Consider the following 18,519-nt stretch of genomic DNA (forward strand, 5'->3'; position numbering starts at 1 on the left):
CCAGTGCAGATCATTTTAGAGGCAACATCCATCCAACATACTCCCCTGCCTCTAATTTCCAGTTACAAAGCCTGGTAAGCATCATTTATATTATTCGTAACGTGTATTTCAGTGGCATCTATACCCCTGGCCTATCTGACCTTGAGATCCCAGTGTTGTAGGCTCATTCATACTCTAGTAAGAGACAGGCTCTCCCTTGACCGCTTTCCAAACAAAACCGATGTGGCTGACAAAGAAAGGAAGTAAGGCAAAGCCAACTGCTGGAGGTCACACAGCAGTCCTGACCTAATGCTCCTCACTCCTGACCCAGTGTGTGCGTCAGGGGGAACATGTGGCGGGCACAGGAGCCCCAAGCAGCCCCTCACAGACTGGAGCTCTGCCACCCTGCAAGGAAAAAGCCTCAGGCCCAGCCCCCCATTTTTCTCCTTGAAAGGAGAATCCGGTTTTAAAGTCTGCTGGCCCATCTTCACGTGCGTTCGCGACCCCTTCACAAATCCTTGCGCCCCACTGTTGGGCCTTATCCCGCGTGGTCTCTCAGCTCCGCTCCTGGGCGCGAGGTGGCCGCGCAGAGCCTGGCGGGTCCGGGGCTCCCTCCCCTGCCGTGCACCGCCCCGCGCGCTCCTGGCAGGGCCGTCCCTGCGGCGCCCCGCTCCACGTCCGGATGCCGTCTCCTTGCTGCGGGAAACACTGGAGGGAGCCACCTCAGGCCGGGGGGCCGCGGGCAGCAGGAGGGAGGTGCAGAGGGGCGGGAGAGGGAAAGAGCAGCTGAGGCGCTCCCTGCTCTCGCTCTGCCTTTCCCTCCCCCGCCCGCCGGAGCGGCCCCGCCCCTCCCCCGGAGTGGCCCCTCCCCCTGCTCCCCGGAGAGGCCGCCCAGCGCCGGGGCTGCAGTCACCGCTGCCGCCGCGAGAGGAGCGGAGCGGAGCGGAGCGGATCCGATCCGACCCGACCCGACCCGACCCGGGCTGCAGCCGCTGCCTCCCCTCCCGTCCCGCGCAGCCCGAGCTCCGGCCCGCCCGCAGCCCTGGGACGGGGGGGACCCGGGCGGGAGGAGGAGGAGCAGCAGCAGCAGCGCGGCGGAGGTGAGTGTAGCCCCACATCCCCGCTGCCCTGCGCGGGGAGGCCTGCGGGGAGCCGGGATGCAGGCGGAGGGGCAGGGATGCTGCGGGGAGGCCTGGGCTCGGCTCGGCCCCTTGCACTTCTCCAGCTCCCCGCCAGCCAAGTTGGGCTCGCGGGAGAGGAGGGGCGGGCTCCCCTCAGCTCCCCGGGGGCGGCTGAGCTTTGTGACTGCTGATTTCGGGGCGTCTGCCCCCCCCCTCCCCAGGGTTGCCCCTGCCCTCGCTGGCAGGCCGATGGCAGGGGGAGCAGACCTTGCTTTCCTCCTCTGCAGTTTCCAAAGTGCAGCCCTTCTGCCCAGGCTCCAGGGAGAGCTTTGCATTGCGGGCTTCAAAATAACCACCGATAAAATAAAATAATTGCTCTTTTGAATCTTTTTTTTTTTTTAAATGATCAGTTTAAAAAATAAATAAATTAAAATAAATCAGAGTTCTGTTTGAATTGTAGCCTGTCCTTATAAAGGTCCTGGCAGCAGCACGTGAATCTAGATTGGAGTAAGATATTAATATCCTGTGCGTTTCCCGAAATCCCAAGAGTTGCGCAAGAGGAATCCAGGGCCAGAGAGCTCTGACTCTCGCAGGGAGCCAGTGGCTGGGGAGCTCCCAAACAGAATTTAAGGGAGGGGGAACCCTCTCCCCTTTTTTTAAGGCTTAAAAGAAAATGCACTGCAGCATTCAGCAGCTGTTAGCTAGCCAGCACTGACACCATCACTGAGTTAACTGTAGATGTCAGACTGTGCTCACCCTGGTGTGATGTCAGACTCCTAATACATGGAGTAGTGGAGAATTTTGTGGCTGCTAAAGATGCTGGATGCATCTCTTGTTTGTTTGTAGAATAGGTGTGGCATGGACAAGAGGTAGCAGACCCTTTTCCCTCCTTAGTGCTTGTTCTGCTAGGTAGGCGGTTCCCTTGGGCCAGCCGAATAATCAGTAACTGTCTGCATGGGTACACTGCAGGCTGCAGGCTGGTAGGAGTGGATAGTTGCCAGTTTGCTTGGAGCAGAGTTGGTGCTGGCCAAGCTTCTTTATAAATGAGCCCCAATGCTACCCAAAGGGATGACCTGCAGGGGTAAAAGGGTAGTTTGCTCACATACCTATCTGAACCTGAAGTTCTTGGCCAAGGCTGTTTGCATGGATGTCAATCACGAGTGATGTGTACACCTGGGCATTGGATTCAAGACTGAGGTAAACAACTGGGTTCATCCAGAACTGTGGTCTTGACGGCTGATTTCTGCTGACTTGCATACAAGCCAGTCAACTAAAAGTGAAAGGTGTTGTATCTGATTATTCAAGCCATTTGGTTTCCCTCCAGATATCTATTCCCAGTTGCTTAGAATATTGAAAGGCTGATTAAACTATTCTTGTGCTCTGCTTGGATAAAAATTTGTGCATATTTTGTTTTGTATGCCTAGGTATTTTATAATGGCTGTAAGACATGTCCAAACTTTGGCTCTATTAAGATCTGCCTCATGCACAGGTAGTTGAAGTTTGGCCTTTAGTGCTGTGCGCAAGGTAGAGTGATGTTGGCGATGATTTCTTACCTTTGTTTTGTTATCTTGTTAAATTAGGCAATATGATTGGCTTTGTGAGATACCAAAACAGCCTTATTGCAGAGTATTCTACCCTTGTTATTGTAGCTTCTTATGTTATAGAGTCTTCAGTCATATATTGCTTTGGGTTTTGGTTTTGCTGTTTTCTTTAATTAAGACTTCAGAATGATATACAATAATTGGTCTGTGCTTGCTTGAACAGCATCTAAAATAGAGTCTTAGGAGGTATTTCATATGTCGATTTACTTCCAGAAGGCACATACATGAATGAACAGTGTCAGAAATTAGGCATGTTTATTTTGGGGTGGGAAAGGAGAAGGAGTTTTGCATCGGTATTGTTAAAGCTGTAATTTACAGGTATGACGTCAGAGATGTGAAAGATAAGCTTTTATGGGACATGAAATCTAAATTACAGCTTTGTCTTTATATCCAATAATTTATTTTGAAAAGCTGTGTTGTTCACTTAATAGCTTATGTTATAGTTGCAACAAGATACAACAGGATGTGTTTTTGTTGTGCAATAATGCTGAGTGGTTTTACCCTGTGTCTCAGCCTACGCTGGGTGTGAGGTTATTACACAGTGTCTGCCCACCATGTTGTGTCTAGTACAGTACCGAACTATGAAGCATTGTCCAAGTGTTAAAATGTTGCTTTCATGTGACATATCATTTGGTTCATACTGTTTTTCAAAAAAGTGGTGTTGCCAAAAGTAAGCACCTTCTATTAATCTATGCTGCAGAGAGTGGCTTAGTTGTTTAAGGGTAATATAATTTGTTCTACAGTCAGATTAACAAAGGTTAATGAATATTTACCATTGAGATGTGTGTAGCATTTTAGTGCTGTGTATTTTCCAAATACATATTTGAAGTGGCATTGTAACATATTAAAACTATTTTCAACAAACTTCTATACTTTTGTCGTTGTTTGTTTTATTAGTGATCTTGTGTTCTAGTAGCATTCTTAAATGTGTTAAGTGCTAAGCACATGCAAGCAGATTTAGTGTGTGGTCCAGAGGGTTTTCAGTCAACCCAGTCGTATAAAAGTTGTTTTGTAGATGCAGAGCTCTGAGCCTGGTTGATTTCACTGGAGCTCCAAGTAGGTACATGTGTATCTCAATGCAGGACTGGTGCCTCAGAAGGCAAGAAATAAAACCCATAGCATTTTTAATACACATTAACTGTACCTGGCAGCCCTTCAGCCTATCCATTATTAGTTGGCAAGTCTCTTGTAGTTGTTTCAGAAGTGGTAGGTAGAAGGAAAGATTTGAAGAAGTCATCTTATGGTTCAGCTCGGGGAAGAAGATTGGGATTAGAGTGGAAGAAGATGCGAACACGTTTGTGGGAGTAATGGACAGTGAAAGCAAACTTCTTTGGAACAGAAGAAAGATGACTTCAAAAAAGACAATAGCCACTGAATGAGGAAAGACAAGTGTGAATGGCCCCCATCTCCTAGACCTACGTAATGGAAAATGGAAACTTTATGCATAGAGCCGTGGAACAAGGACAATCTTTTGTTTATGTGCTTGTACACTGCTGGACTCAGTGGGGTCCTGGTCTACATCTGGAACTCTTAAGCATTAAGTATCCTAGTAGCAGTCATGTTAGGATCCCTACTCCATGTGAATTTAGAAGTAAAAAAATATCTTTTTTTCTGCAGAGAACCTACAATCTAAAAATACAAGCACTGTTATTACTATACGAGATGGTGTAATTTCTTTGTTGGGGGGAAGGGAATGGCTTTTCTGTTACCAGTAAAAAGCAGTTTCATGTAGATCTTCATCATGACATAGGGCCCAATCTACTCTTTTTAAAATTAATGGGCATTTTGCCTTTGACTTCAGTGGAAGTAGGATATAGCCTGTGTTGTCACTGTTCCCTGCATCTGAACTTCCTTTAGCGTAAGATAATGGAACAGCGTTACACTGGAAGTAAGCTCAAAAGGGAAGAAAAAGGGTGGATGTACTCAAGCAAAGTGTACTGCTGTTTCTTGCCTTGTTGCATCTTCTCTCTAAAGTATCTCATCTAAGAAGTGCAGTCCTATGTAAGTGAGTGCCACTACCACGGGATGTTACCAACATCTGCAATTGTGTTATAGTGTATGGACGCATCATATATGTTGGGATTATGTTGTATACCACGTGCATTGATTTCGACATGGGCAAGTGGTTTCTAGCATAGGTAAAATTGGTCATTGTTGTAGGATTCTTGAGAGGGGGACAGTGAAATGCAGTGCTAATTCTTGGTGCTTGTAAGAGGTTTTTCTTTGCGGGTATACATCTGTGTCAACCATGATATATTAACAGGTTGGTATTTTTCTGATTTGGTTCAGAAAAGCATACTCTTCAAATGCAACAAAAGGCTTGTACAACATTATGGTTGCAATGTAAGTACCTGTCATTGTGGCAGGTCTGGGGGGCACTGGCAGGAATACCTTTCCTCTTAATGTTACGCAAAGTAGTAAAATGGTTTCTAATGCAATAGTATCTCAGACAGTGTGTGTCAAGCCTTAGCATTTATGTAAAGAAGCTAACATTTGCTTTGTAAATACAGATAACAGTATACAGTAAGCCCAGTATACCAATCAGCCATCAAGGATGCACTTACTTATAGGCATTGCTCATGGTCTGTTTTATATAGTGAAAAGGTATGTGTGTGTATCTCTATATATCTGTAGAGAGATATATACACACATATATAATTAGAAATAAAGTAATGAAATTTCTGCAGCTACAAATTCCTTTTGTATATAGGTTTCAGTGGGTCTTTATTCAAAACAATTCAGAGTACAAAAGAATTGTTGTTTGCCAAAGAGTGACTTCAGCAATTTTGTTTGAAGTTCCTGCCAAAGTAAATCTTGGTAAGATATCTGGTGCAATATCTTGCAGGGGTATGTTTAAGGAAATGGCATTAAAGAACTGCATTAAGCAGTTTTACATTAAGAACCATATAATCCATGGGGGAAGCATGGCATGGTCTCTGAAATTCTTCTTTTGCTTACATTTCCACTTAATGTCCAAACTGTTTTAAGAAGATGTGAATTTTACCAAGTTTCATTTTATGTTCCACATCTCTCTGGGGGGAAATTCTTCTTGACTCTGATTGGAAGAATGCCCACCATAGAGGCTGCAGTGTTGGTGATTCAGGAGTGTTGTGCAGGTTTTAGTGGTTGTCTGGGTGACAGAGTTTCAACTAGATCCCAGTACTGGTGGAAACAGCAGTTATGTATGGTGAGTTAAAACAAACTTTCCTCTTCCACCCTTCTTCCTTTACAAAAAAAAGAGAACCTTCTTAAAGGCTATTTTGTGCAGTATTTTTGCTCTTTTCCAAAGGGGCATGGCAGTTATGTAAAATGATGTTCAGGATGGGACAGTAGAAGGAAACTGGACAAATATTTTCTGCCTTCCCTTAAAATTAGGAAAGTTTCAGTAATAGCACTATACAGTAGCATATGTAGGCATACTTAAAGTCTAACAGAAACCAGTAAAACAAAATATTAATCCCCAGGCTGCTCCTTTGAATTAGCTACCACTGCATCTGTGCTGCTGCCATTGCTACCATGGGAGCTGGAACTGCCCTGTGTCACAAGCTGCTGGGTATGGAGTTGCCGTGATACACCCTTGAATATAGCTGTGTTGAGGTGTTTTAAGTTTGTATGTCTCCTATCTTTGCTTCTACCAGTGATAATGATAATCCATGACCAGTGAGTGGAGAATTGATACTAATGAATCATGTATTTAGTGGAGATACAGATCTGCATGTAAGGTGGGCACTCTCCCAAAAGGACATATTAAGAGCCTGATCCATAACCAAGATTCTAGCCCTTAAGCTGTGTATAAATACCATGGCTTCACCTACTTGATTCATTGAAATAAAGAATAAAAATATTCTGACTACACATCTAAAACATAAAAAGAACTATGTTAACATGTGCTTCTAAATAAACTAGGGGTAGTTTAGCTGAATTTGCCAAGTATAGCAGCAAGAAAGTTGTTTTTAAGGTCTTTTAACGTCTAAGGACTTTTGTAGTAGACTGCACTCGGTGGTTTCTCCCTGATGCTCTCCAATGGCCCTTATAATAAAAGCAAAGCAACTTTCACATCGTTAGGCACATTTTGGCATATGGATGTCTGAATTTTAGACTTACAACTAATCAGATTTTTGTGTTCATGCAATTTTAGGACACAACGAAGGAGATGTTTCAGCATAAATGCTTAAAGAAAAGAACAGCGTGTTCTTTCTGCCTTTCTTATGGTAGCAATGGCATTTGCTGTGACTGAAGTGCTTTTAGATGGCACATGAACGTTGATGTGTCACCACTGGGGACTTGGACTTGTCATGGCTCTTGTATAATGAGAATTTCTTTAAGCTACTTTGAATAGATATCAGAGATGACTTTTTGGACACCTCCTTTTAGAAGTAGTTAAGAAAAGTGTGAGCCGGTGAACTAATCTGAGTAAAATAAGGTTAAATGCAAACTTTTTAATGCTTATTGAGCAGCCAGTTCTGTCTGTGACATCCACTGGAGGACCAAATTAGGCTGCTTCTTCCTTCTTATAGTCCCCATATTGGACATGCCTTTTACCTCTTCCACTAGCCCATCCTGTCTGTCCATTCTAATGGATAGCATTGCTGTGCAGTCAAGATGTGGCAGCAAAATTTGCCATGGCTCAGTCTTCTCTTGTGCACTGATGTAGATACATCAACCTAAAGCTATCCTTGCTGCCATGGAGCCCTGTGAAATAAGAAAGGACAAGGAGTACTTCCTCTTGTGTTTTGAGGTGTTGTGTTGAGCAACTTCAAGAGGGGTGCTTAGGAAGGCTCTTGGTGCTCTTCTCCCAGGTGGATTTCTTTCTCTTCCTGTTATAATGTGGATATATGTAACTCAGTAAGTTGTGCTTTGGTGAAGATTTGACAGAGTTCCTAGTAGCAATGGGGGGGATAGCATTGTCTTATATGAGTCTTTGTTTTTAACGGGAGTCCAAATGAAAGACCTAAAACTGCTGAGTATTCCAAAGTAGATAATCTTGGGAAAAAGAAGTTCAGATGTCTTCTTTTCTGCTTGGGGATGAAGCTCTGGAGTTCTGTCCATTTCACCTATTACAAAAATTGATTAGGTGTTCTTTAGTGGTAGTCTCAAGACTTTTTTTTTCAGTTCTAGGGGAACGTTTTTGTATTATCTGTATTTTTGTTTTCGCTTTGGACTTTGTTTTCATCTTGCAATCTAATTATAATTGTTTTCTGTATCTTGTAATGTATATATTAAGCTTATTGCCTGACCTTTGGCTGTGGGTTCCTATAAATTAAAGGTGTCTACCAGATGCTAGTAAACCCAACCTCAGAACTTCCCAGTAAATAAATGGCAAAGAGCATTGGGTTTTTTGTTTGTTTGTTTTTTTTGCTGTACTCAAACCCAAAACCAAGTGGGTCAAATTGTTTGTGCTCTGTCTTGGTTATGTCAGGATGTATGCCTTCAAGATAAGGAGACCCTAATGGTTTTTGGGGGCTTCCCCTCTGTTTGCCTATACAGTAAATTGCTTTGTTTCTCCCTGAAGTATCAACCAAAGAAACTGATTGTTTAGGGAAGGGGGAGCCTTTGCCTTCCTTTGCCATCCTAATCAAAGTGGTTTACTTAGAAGCATGATAGTAAGACTTTTTTCTTCCCACATCTCCATCTCTCCTGATTGCAGATTACTGTCTCAAATCCTCATGTTTCACTCAGCAGAAATGTCCTAGGAAAGCTTTGGAAAATAAAACAGCTTGTCTGCATGTTCTGGAACGGATTGCTCCAGTGAAGGAACACGACACAGCCCTGGGTGAACACGTCAGCAGCAGGGAGTGAATCTGTTATATCCAATGAAAACAGACAGGCTTCATCAAAGTGACAGAGGACCAAAGTCTGATCCAAGTCTAATGGGCAGATTATGATGATTGTCAGTTTAGAGTGTAGTGTTTTTTCCCGTGACAGAAGCTGGCTCTGGTATGTATCTTTCTGTAACTGTAATATTTTGCATGCTCAAAATGTCAGCATGAGGGGAATGGTCCTTGAGTCAAAGAACAGCAAAATCTCTAATGTAGTTAGAAGAATAAATCTCAATCTTGCAGAGATAAATTAACTCTGGTACGTATAGTCTTGTGTTTAGGGTGAGACTTTCAAAGAAGCGTAAGGGAAAGTGACCTAACAAGCCATTAGGAAATCCCATCCTTCAGTCGGCTAAACGTAAGGACTGGAGCCAACATTGGTAAGATGGGCTCTGTGTCTTGCTAACCCTCAACTGGTGATTGGGTGCTACAGAGTTGAAGTTGTTTTAGCATGCAAGCTGTGCACATGAGTGTGTGTTGGGGGTGGTGGGAGAGGTGGACAGGAAAGTTGTAACTAGAAAGGGGATGGAAAGGTCACCATTTTGTGAATAGAACTGCATGTAAGGTCAGGGAAATTGAGCCTTCCTGCCCATGTGGCAAATTGTCCCAGAGATTTGTTGCTGAGGCAGTAAAAGGTGATGGGGAAAGTGGATTACAGAGCACATCTTAATCTGTGAATAGCTTAATGAAGAAGTAGGTTACTTCATTAGCCAGTGGTTCGGGGCAGCTGTTGACTTTCCAGTGTCTACTTCTTGCCATATTATGTAGAATAAGCGTGCTTACCACTACTATAATTTTGCCTGACGCTAGTGTAATAGGTTGGTAATGCTGTGGACTCCCTCCCAACAAAAATCGGTGAGGTTTATAATTTTCCAGCGGGCAGTTTGGAGTGTTCCATTTCTGTTTATCCTGAGTGAAATCATGAGTTAAAGGTAGCACACACAGCAGTGTTGGTGACTGATTTTCAATGATTCATTCATGTAATGTGTGTTGTTAAGAGTGGTTGTCTATGCAGAGTTAGTTCCACTATGTGTAGATTACTGGTTTCTATGTAGGTCAGTAAACATTGTGCACTCTATGTAACTCCTGTAGTTAAATAGACTTCTCTGTTAATCAAATAATTTAAGTGGTAGTTATACTTAGCATAGTCCAGGAACATATACAGACTCTTATTGCACATAAATGAAATGTTTTAGCTTTGGAAGAGGACTTCAAGGTTTGGCTTGGACTTTATTGCAGACAGCCCTGAGCAGAGGATGAGACCTCTGTACCATGCCAGGAAGAGGACCTGGCGGGATGATGACTCACCCTTCCGATATGCTTCTTATTCCTGGGAGGTAGTAATTTACTACTGGCCTATATCAGCAGAAAATAGGTAGCCACCCTGTGCTGGCTCAGCTACTCTGGTTAGAGTAGTTAAAAGGGGTGGGATCCAAGTGTAGCCCATTTTCTGCCCCTCCTAACTCAATCCCTACCCACTTGCTCCAGATGGAGTAAACAGGTAACTGGACCAAAATCCAGGCCTCCCACAAAAAGTTGTAAGGGGGGATCTTTACAGCTTCATGCAGGCATATAGCCTAAATCACAATAGAGTCCTCAGATCCAACTCTTGTTGTGTTAAGGGTTATTTTTTCTGAGCATGGCCTGCAAGATTTGTCCTTTAGCCTACAGTAATTTCAGATTACCTTGACCCAACTATAAACTGATAGGTAGGTTAATAGAGAAGCTAGGCCAAGTGACTGACTAAAATTTAGTATTGGTTTGGATGCTAGTGAGAAAATCTCTGAACTCTCCATGACTACTGGAGAATGACAGATATTTAAGCTATACAGTCAACTCTTCTACCAAAAAAAAAAAAAAAAGAGGGTAAATTATAGGTCACAAATGAGAAATCTCAAAGACCTGATCCTGCACACACACACATGCTAAATTTTGTTCATGTGAGCAGTCCCACTGATTTGAAAGGTGGGGGGAGGTGGCCAGTGTATCATAAAGGGGAAGAAACACACCAAAATAAGGTTTTATGCCCTCTTCACTGACCTACTGTTATCCTAGCCACACATACAGAGAGCTCACGTGGAGTTCCCTGCTCTGGCAATTCCATCCCTTGTGGGCAAAACAGAACAAACCAAGAGTTTTGTGTTCCTGTATTCATTTCTTACAGGAAAAATTGTATTTTTGTGGGGCTTTTTTGCCCTCCGTCTGTTGATTTGAAAAGAGCCAAACAGAAGGTTTTGGGCAAAAATAAGACTAACCCTGTTCCTGTGAGAAGAGGCAGCTACATAAGTTGGTCACTTGAAAACAGGGAATTCGTTCCAGTGTTGTTCCTCTTGCCTTGCACAAGTACTCTGTGCAGGGTACAATTTTTTCCAACTATTTAGTTGGTCTAATAACATTTACCCAAATAACCTTGTCTGCCTCTATAAAGTAGAAGCAGGGCTTGAGACTGAAGGCAAGACAGGGTCATAGGAGGAAGACAAGGTTGTCAAGGCTTATGTTGGAGAGTCATGAATGGAAAATGACTTTCAGTGAGAATGACTGCTCATTTTGTGATTGCCAGGCCTGGGTTTTCTGGCCTTGTGAGGCCAGTTTTGTTTTGATATCAGTAGTGCATGCTGAACTCAATGAGGAACGTGGGTAGCCTTGGAAGACTCTTAATTTTTTTTTATTTTGGCTCCACCTGATGAATCACTCTGCCCTATTTACAGTGCAATTTGCCTAATTTTCTTAAGAAGTTGATTGCCTAATTCTCTTAACAAGTTGATTGCTTGTCTCTTCCCTCTTCCGTCTACTGCTTATCCTTTTCCTCATTGCTCTATTGTCTTTTAGGACCTTACTTTCTCTCCGTTGCCATTACCACTATTCAGATCCCATGTACTTGCTTGAAGACTGCTTTGTACTGCTTGAAAAGGTTGTGACTGGCTAGTTTAAGTAGAATTTGTATTTGCAGTATGTGGCTTTGGTGCTGTAGATTACACTTGGCATGGATAACATATTTTAGCACTGCAAACAGAGCTGGGATGGGAGTGCTTGACTCATGTTCTCTTTAGGGGTACTCTAATCTGTAATCTCAGAAAAGGGTAGTCATGAAGAAAGGAGCATGTGGTCCTTGTGCATTATGAGGATGGGCTACAGCAGAGGTTTTCAACCTTTTATAACAAGTGTACCCTTCTGTCTCAGAGTTTCAGCTCATGTACCCCTGTATTATTTTTCTTGTTTTTAATGGGGGGTGCAGATCAAGGCCCCCATGGTAAGGGAGGGAGTGGGGTTGAGGCTGGCACTGTATAGCTGGGGCAGGGCTTAGGACGGAGCTGCGAGTGGTTCATCTGAGAGACGTGAGGAGGAGGGGGCAGATTCTGCCACTGCATATACCTTGGGAGGCCATGGGGAGCGGATCCGCATGCAGGGCTAGGACGGGCTGCTGCTTGCTGTGGAGGCAGGAGGGGGCAGATGGAGGCCTCAACAGTGGGGGAAGGAGTTGGGCTGGGGGAGGGACAGGGGCTGCCTACCCAGGGAGGGGCATGGGATGGTTCCCACAGCTATGCATACCCCTGGGAGGGCATGGGGGGCGTGTGCCCCCATATTTGCATGCAGGCCACAGGAGGCTGCAGCCGGTGCTAGGCTCTTCCTGGCGGGAGGGACTGGGCTGGGCTTTGTTCGGGAGGCAGGCAGCAGCAGTACTGGGAAGGGGGAATTGTGGGGGATACAGTGAATTCTGGAGTGGCTGAAACACTTCCCTGTAGCCCTGCTCCCATAGGCCCCCGGTGTGATGGAGGGATTGATGTTGGGGCGGGCTGGAGCCGGGGCAGGCACTGCCCAGCCAGGACAGAGCGCAGAATGGAGCCGTGAACAGCTTGTCTGGGGGCTGCAGGGGCTGGCAACTCCCACTGCTGAATGCACCCTGGGAGGGCTAGGGGGGCACATGCCCCTAGATCTGCGTGAGGGGTGGGAGGGATCTACGGGAGGGGCTGCAGCCACCGCAACATTCACCATAGCCCCCAACCTCCTTCCCAGCTGTCCCATGCTTTCCCCAGCTGGGCAGTGCCTGCCCCTGTTCCCAGCCCCACTCCCTTCCTCACCGCAGGGGCCTGCAGGAGCAGGGCTATAGGGGGACTGAAACCACCCCAACTCCCCCTTCCAGCACCACCGCTGCCCACCCCAAGTGCAGTCCAGCCCAGCCCGTCACTGGGAAGAGACTGAAGCTGCCCTGGTCGCAACCCACCTCGCCCCATGCACAGATCCAGGGGTGTATGTCCCCATGCCCCCGCAGGGTGCACATAGCGTTGGGAGCTGCCACTCCCCTCCTGCATGGCACAGTCCCGCCCCAGCCCCGCTCCTTCCCCCATAACAGACATACCAGCTGGACCTGGCTGCTGTCCACATGGTTGGACTGTGCTCCTGGCCGCCTGCGTGCCGCGCTGCAGCTGTGCTCACACACGCGACAATTATTGGCCACATCAGTTCTGCGTACCCCCTATGACCCTTTTAAGTACCTCTAGGGGTACATATACCCCTGGTTGAGAACCCCTGGCCTACAGGTTTTGTATCACAAATTGATTGTTAAGTAAGGTAGGGAATGGAAACCAGGGCAGGGAATTACTTTTACCCGGAGGTAGTGCCAGGAATCTTGGTGTCATGACTCTCTCAGTTCAAGGGCCAGGTTACCAAGTAGCAATTTAATGCTGGTAGCTGACCCGTATGTACATCAAAGTTGGCTCAACAGAGATGAACTTGGTCAAATTTTAAAACAAAATGAAAATTGTTGCAGTCTGTGGCTATATATTGACTGTCATTTCCCCTTAAATTTATGGATGAATCCCCATTTGTGCTGCATGCAGCTGCTTTTAACAATCTTTTTTGTTACTTATCAAGTTCACTAAGCAATGTTATTAGGGCTGTATGAGAAACTTGGAAGGAATAGAATTGAACAAAGAAAATTCTGAGGGGAAGTGGAGGAAGCATAGGAGGGAGCACAAGTAAAAAAAGGAAATGAGATAAGACTGAAACAGCCTTAGAAACATGTCGTATGGAGGGAAATGATGGAAAGAGAATATAAAAATAGGAATAACAGAAATCATATTGTTAAACAATAAGGTACTGTAAAATAATTTTAGCATAAGATGTGGTGTTCTGATCGGCCATTTAAAAATAACTTATAGCCTCAGAAGCTGTGAATGATCAATATAGCAGGTCTGTGTCATACAGAAGAAGAAATCTAGGCTGAACTTTGTGGTTGACCTGCTTGAATTTTTTTTGAACAGAGAATGTTTTATTTGAAAAATGGCCATTTTGATTTAAATTGACTCTTCTATTGTACTTTTTATTTAATTGCTTATAGACTTTTTTTGTTTTCCAAAAGAAACCAGGTTATTAGTAAATAAAAAATTATATGTCTACCAATTAACAAAAAAACTGTAACAATTTTGATAGTTTTGTATAACTATTGCTGGGGGAAGGGGAAGTGAAAAGCTAATAAAAATGGGTCCATATAAATTTTTTTGAAATGAAAACATTGAATTTTTCACAAATTTTTTTTTTTTTCATTTTTCTGATCAGCTATTTTTAGGAGAAAATTTTGTGTCATCTAGTTATTGAAGGAAGTTCCCAGAAGAAAGCAATTTTGAGTTGAAAGTACTAATTTAATTTTCTGTCAAATTCTTGATACCCATCTGAACCAAAACTATGTGGGTCTTTTAAAGTGATAATGTCAAGGCTTTGATATTGATGATGAACTTAAAAATAATTAAATTACTATTTTCAGACTTTCTGCTCTACTGAACAGGGCACTGGAATGGGAATTGGGAGACCTTAATTCTGTTTCCATCTTGTCACTGACCTCCTGCAGCACTGACCCCAGGCAAGTCATTTCCCCTTCTGTGTCTCGCTTTCCTTCTCACCCATTTTTTGTCTGCTCTATTTAGAGTGTAGATGCTTTGTGTCTGTGGAGCCTGCTTCTTACTATGTGAGTTCACACTACTTAGCAGAGTGAAGACCTGATCTCAGTTTGTGCCTCAAGGTGCTGTTGTAACATAAATAATAATAACAATCTGACTGCATTTCTAATCTTTGAAGTGAAGTTTTAAAAAATACAGTGAAGTCTGGATTATTTTTTCTAAACCCCTTCATTAGAATGAAACACAGTTGCCTATATCAGCCTCTGCATCAGATTTGCTTTTACTTTAAAAAAAAAAAAAAAAAAAAGATTTGAGAAGAATGTTTTCTTTATGAATTTCTCCTCTTCTCATGAGGAACCTAAACCTTTAACTGAATAATTTCTGTGCTTTTGTGGTTAGTGTGTGGCAAGTATAAATACCCGGAGTGCAGCCCTGGGGCTCAGTGCATCTGCTGTAGCTCTCTAATGTTTCTTGCAGCCATTCACTCCCTGTCACTGCAGAGTAAGACAAAGCTGATTGACTGCAGGTTTTTATTGCTAATATCTGCAAACAAGCAATTCCTATTTACTTGTCATGGAAACGACAAGTACAATCGAACGTTATGGATGCGTTAATTTGTTTACATAAAACTAAATTATGTTAATGTACATGCAGATTAGGTCTGGCCCTTTGTGTTTCCATGTTTGGTAACCCTTGGGCCAAATCCTCATTCTACTGAGTCAGTGGAGGCTTTACCTTTGAGCTCGGTGACTCTGGGATTTGGTTTCCAAAACTGCCCTGGAAAACCAACTATATGAAATAGCACCTTTTAATATATATGTAGGTTTAATTAAGACTGCTTCCCTTCAGTATTGGGGGGGTATGCTACTATTGGCCTAAGCACACTCCTATATGGAACCTGGCACCGAAGACCATCCTGGTTTCAGATCACCTTTTGTTCACTCTTTCCACAAAAGCTTCAGGATTAGGTGGGAATAATTTTATGCTCCATGCTGCCATCAAGGCAATAGATTCAAAGCTATAGTTGCCCAGCAGAGCCAAACACAATATGGACATCAATCTTCCTTAGAGTCATTCTCCCAGCAGTGTGTGGGCCAGGTTTCTTGAGGATGTCTCGGTTCCTTTTTGAGGAAGGAAAGCTTAGGGAGCATCAACTGCAGGAGCAGTAGCTATCCCCATGCCATTTCTGGCTCAGTAGTCCCAGTGGTCAGCAGCAGGGGGTTGCAGGGAAAGGATTTGGGAGGGAGGAAAGTTTAACTGATTATGAGTTTCAACAAATGAGAAGGGGACAAAATAGAGGGATAGTTACTGGTCACAGTTATTAGTCACACTCTTTTACATTCATTGGAATGTAACAAGTTAATGGTATGAGGCAATGAGCAGGTGGGTGGAGACGGGAGAAAAACGTGGCACTGTGAGTCAGAGCTAGAGAATACCAGTAATGAAAATGAAAGGTGTTTTGTCAGGACATTCAGGAATGGCTTATAGAACCGTCACAAGGTACGTGGTCAAAAATTAATTTTTAGGTGGTGGAGGAAAGGGAGCATTGGAAATAATACTAATAATGATAACATGCTTTTATCTCCAGTTCCTTTATACATTAAGTGTGCAGGTCCTCTGTAAATTAAATGTTTTTGCTGTATAAATACATATTAATTCTCCTGCTTAGTAGATTAGGGCTAGTCCACTGACATGATCTTTATTTTACTTCGTAAAACATAGTGTCAAAGCAATGATCTGCTTATGCTCAATTAATGGCCTATACCAGGAGCTGGCAAGCTGTTATTAGCTACAGGCCAGAACAACTCTGCTCCAGGACAACACGGGCTGGGTGGCTTCGGCAGTACATCAGGAGCAGGAGGCTTTCCCTGCGTCTGTTTCAAGGCCAGGCAGCTGGAGCTGGGCCCGCTCCACCACTACTTTCCCCAGTCCCCGCTCCCTGACTGTGGCATGGGCACAGCTTCCAGCCAGGGGTGAACTATGCTGGGACCATGTATCTGCAAACCGTGTTGATGCTGCCACTTTTTCTTCACCTGCCCCTTTCCCCTCGCTACAGTGCAGGCACAGCTGGAAGCTGTCTGGCCCTGCACATCTCCTCATCGGCTGGAAGCTGTGCCCACACCATACCTAGAAACAGTGGGGAAGAAACAATGGCAGCACAAATGCAGTTTGCAGATAGCTGAGAGAGGGGGAGAAGCTGGCCAGCCATGGCACAGCTCTTTACTGCCTGGCCCTGGCCCTCGCCCTGGCCCTGGCCCTGGCGCAGGCATGGGTGCCAGAACAGGCAGAGTTGTCTAACTCTGTGGGCCAGATCCAGTGGCTCTGCTGGCTGGATCTGGCCTGTGGGCCATGATGCTGACCCCTTGGCTCTACAGTTTACTATGAGCCAAGAAAGAGAGAAGGAAAATGGAAATTCACTTGAGAATAAGGGTTTCCTATGATATCTATACATTGAGGATTAATGACCAAGATTGTGAACATTCTAGTTATGAACTGTCGTGGTTTAGTTTAGCATGTTATGGTATTGATTCTTTGGCTGCCTACTTTTCAAGACTGAAATACTCTATTAATTTCATGCTGGAGTTGTATATCCTCTACTCTGTTGCCTGTATCCTGTGCTTGTTCCTCACTTCTTGTTTTCTCTCTCCTTCAAAGGTTTAGATTACTATTTTACCATTGTGCCCATTATATGTGTACTAGGCATTCTCCAAATGCTGGGTGAGAATGGCCCCTACTCCAAGGGGTATGTTATCTAAGAATAGACAAGAGACAGAGGTCAGGGGAAAGAAACAGGAACAGCAAGAGGCAATGTTCATACCATTTAAATCTAAGTCAGTTTGATCCTTTAAGAGCCGTGTGGTAGAAATAAGGGTCTTAAAATGTGGACAAGGAAGAAGCTTCGTGGGTGAGCTGAGAAATGCATGGAACTGATAAAACGGTGATGCATGTGGTATAAAAACTGGGACTTGATTCTGCGAACATTTCTACACGTGAGTAACTTCACTTTTCTGACTTGAGTAACTTTATTCGTTAATAGTGTCACTGCTGTGCATTTTTGCATGACAGTCTGTTGGCCTCCTTGTACTGTTCTTTACATCCACCAGTTCTTCATAGCTTGCTGAGGATTGCTGCACTGTGCTGTCTATACAAGAATTCTGCAAAACCAAAACCCAAGAGTAATCTTCACGTTGCAGCCTGTTTTGGCACAAAGCACATTGGACAAGAGCAGCACCTGAGGTACTGGCAAAACACCAAAGAACAGGAGTAGTCTTGCAGGCCAGGCAGATGTGATGTAGGCAGGGTGCTGTGCCCGCTATAATAGGGCCATGTACCTAGATTGCTGCTTAAGCACCTAGAAATATTTTGACTGGGGATGTATCTGCATCTAATATAAATGCAGAACTAACAAAAGCAAGAGGAAAACAATCGTACATATTGGGGCTGTTGTCTTTGGTGTAATTTTTTAAGTATTTTAAAATGTAAAGTGCAACAGAAAGCAAAAGATCACCAGCATTGTGAAATATCCATTTGGCACAATATGCTGAACATTAAGAATGTCCTTTATTTAAACAAAAAAAAACTTTTTGGCTTATCCTGTTTATGGATCAGAGTTACTGTCCCTGTTTTTTTTTCTCATTATTCATGCTGATTTCCTTTTTCCTCACCATATTACTAACTGTAATACTCATACATAAAAACCTCACCAGTATAAGTGGAGCCCTGTTGTGCTAGGCACTGTACTGAGAGAGTTTCTGCTCAAAAGAGCTTATGGTTTAAACCAGGGGTTGGCAACCTATGACTTAGGCTGCATGAAGTGATTGAATATGGCCTGCAGTAGCATGGGGGATCAGCTGCATGCTGCTCAGCCCAGCATGTCCCTTCTTCCCCATGCACTGTGCTGCTAACTCCCCTCCTTCCCCAGTCGCCCTCCACAGCCGTCCTTCCTTCCCCCTGCAGCAAGAACTGTCTACTGTCACTGCTGAATTTAGCCCTTTCCACTGCCACTGGGGGTGGAAGTTGGGGGTGCATGGCTTAAGTGGCAGCAGGCAACTTGGGTACCCTGGAGTGGGATGGTGCAGAGAGGAATGTCCTGCAGTGGTGGCCT

At 44.2% G+C, this 18,519-nt stretch overlaps 1 protein-coding gene across 5 annotated transcripts in view; it reads left to right on the plus strand.

The window, feature by feature from the left end:
• The first annotated feature begins 858 nt into the window (after positions 1-858).
• The window catches only part of C5H1orf21 (chromosome 5 C1orf21 homolog), a 238,402-nt gene continuing 220,741 nt past the window's right edge, over positions 859-18,519 (plus strand). The window contains exon 1 of one of the 5 annotated variants that reach the window (XM_059728392.1): positions 859-1,079. The gene's annotated coding sequence lies outside the window, so the exon portion shown is untranslated. Of the gene's footprint in view, positions 1,080-8,373; positions 8,639-18,519 lie in introns of those variants that run through there. The other 4 variants (XM_059728388.1, XM_019500305.2, XM_019500304.2 and 1 more) reach the window with 4 other exon arrangements.

This window comes from Alligator mississippiensis, chromosome 5, assembly GCF_030867095.1.
Source record: "Alligator mississippiensis isolate rAllMis1 chromosome 5, rAllMis1, whole genome shotgun sequence".
Taxonomy (NCBI): domain Eukaryota; kingdom Metazoa; phylum Chordata; order Crocodylia; family Alligatoridae; genus Alligator; species Alligator mississippiensis.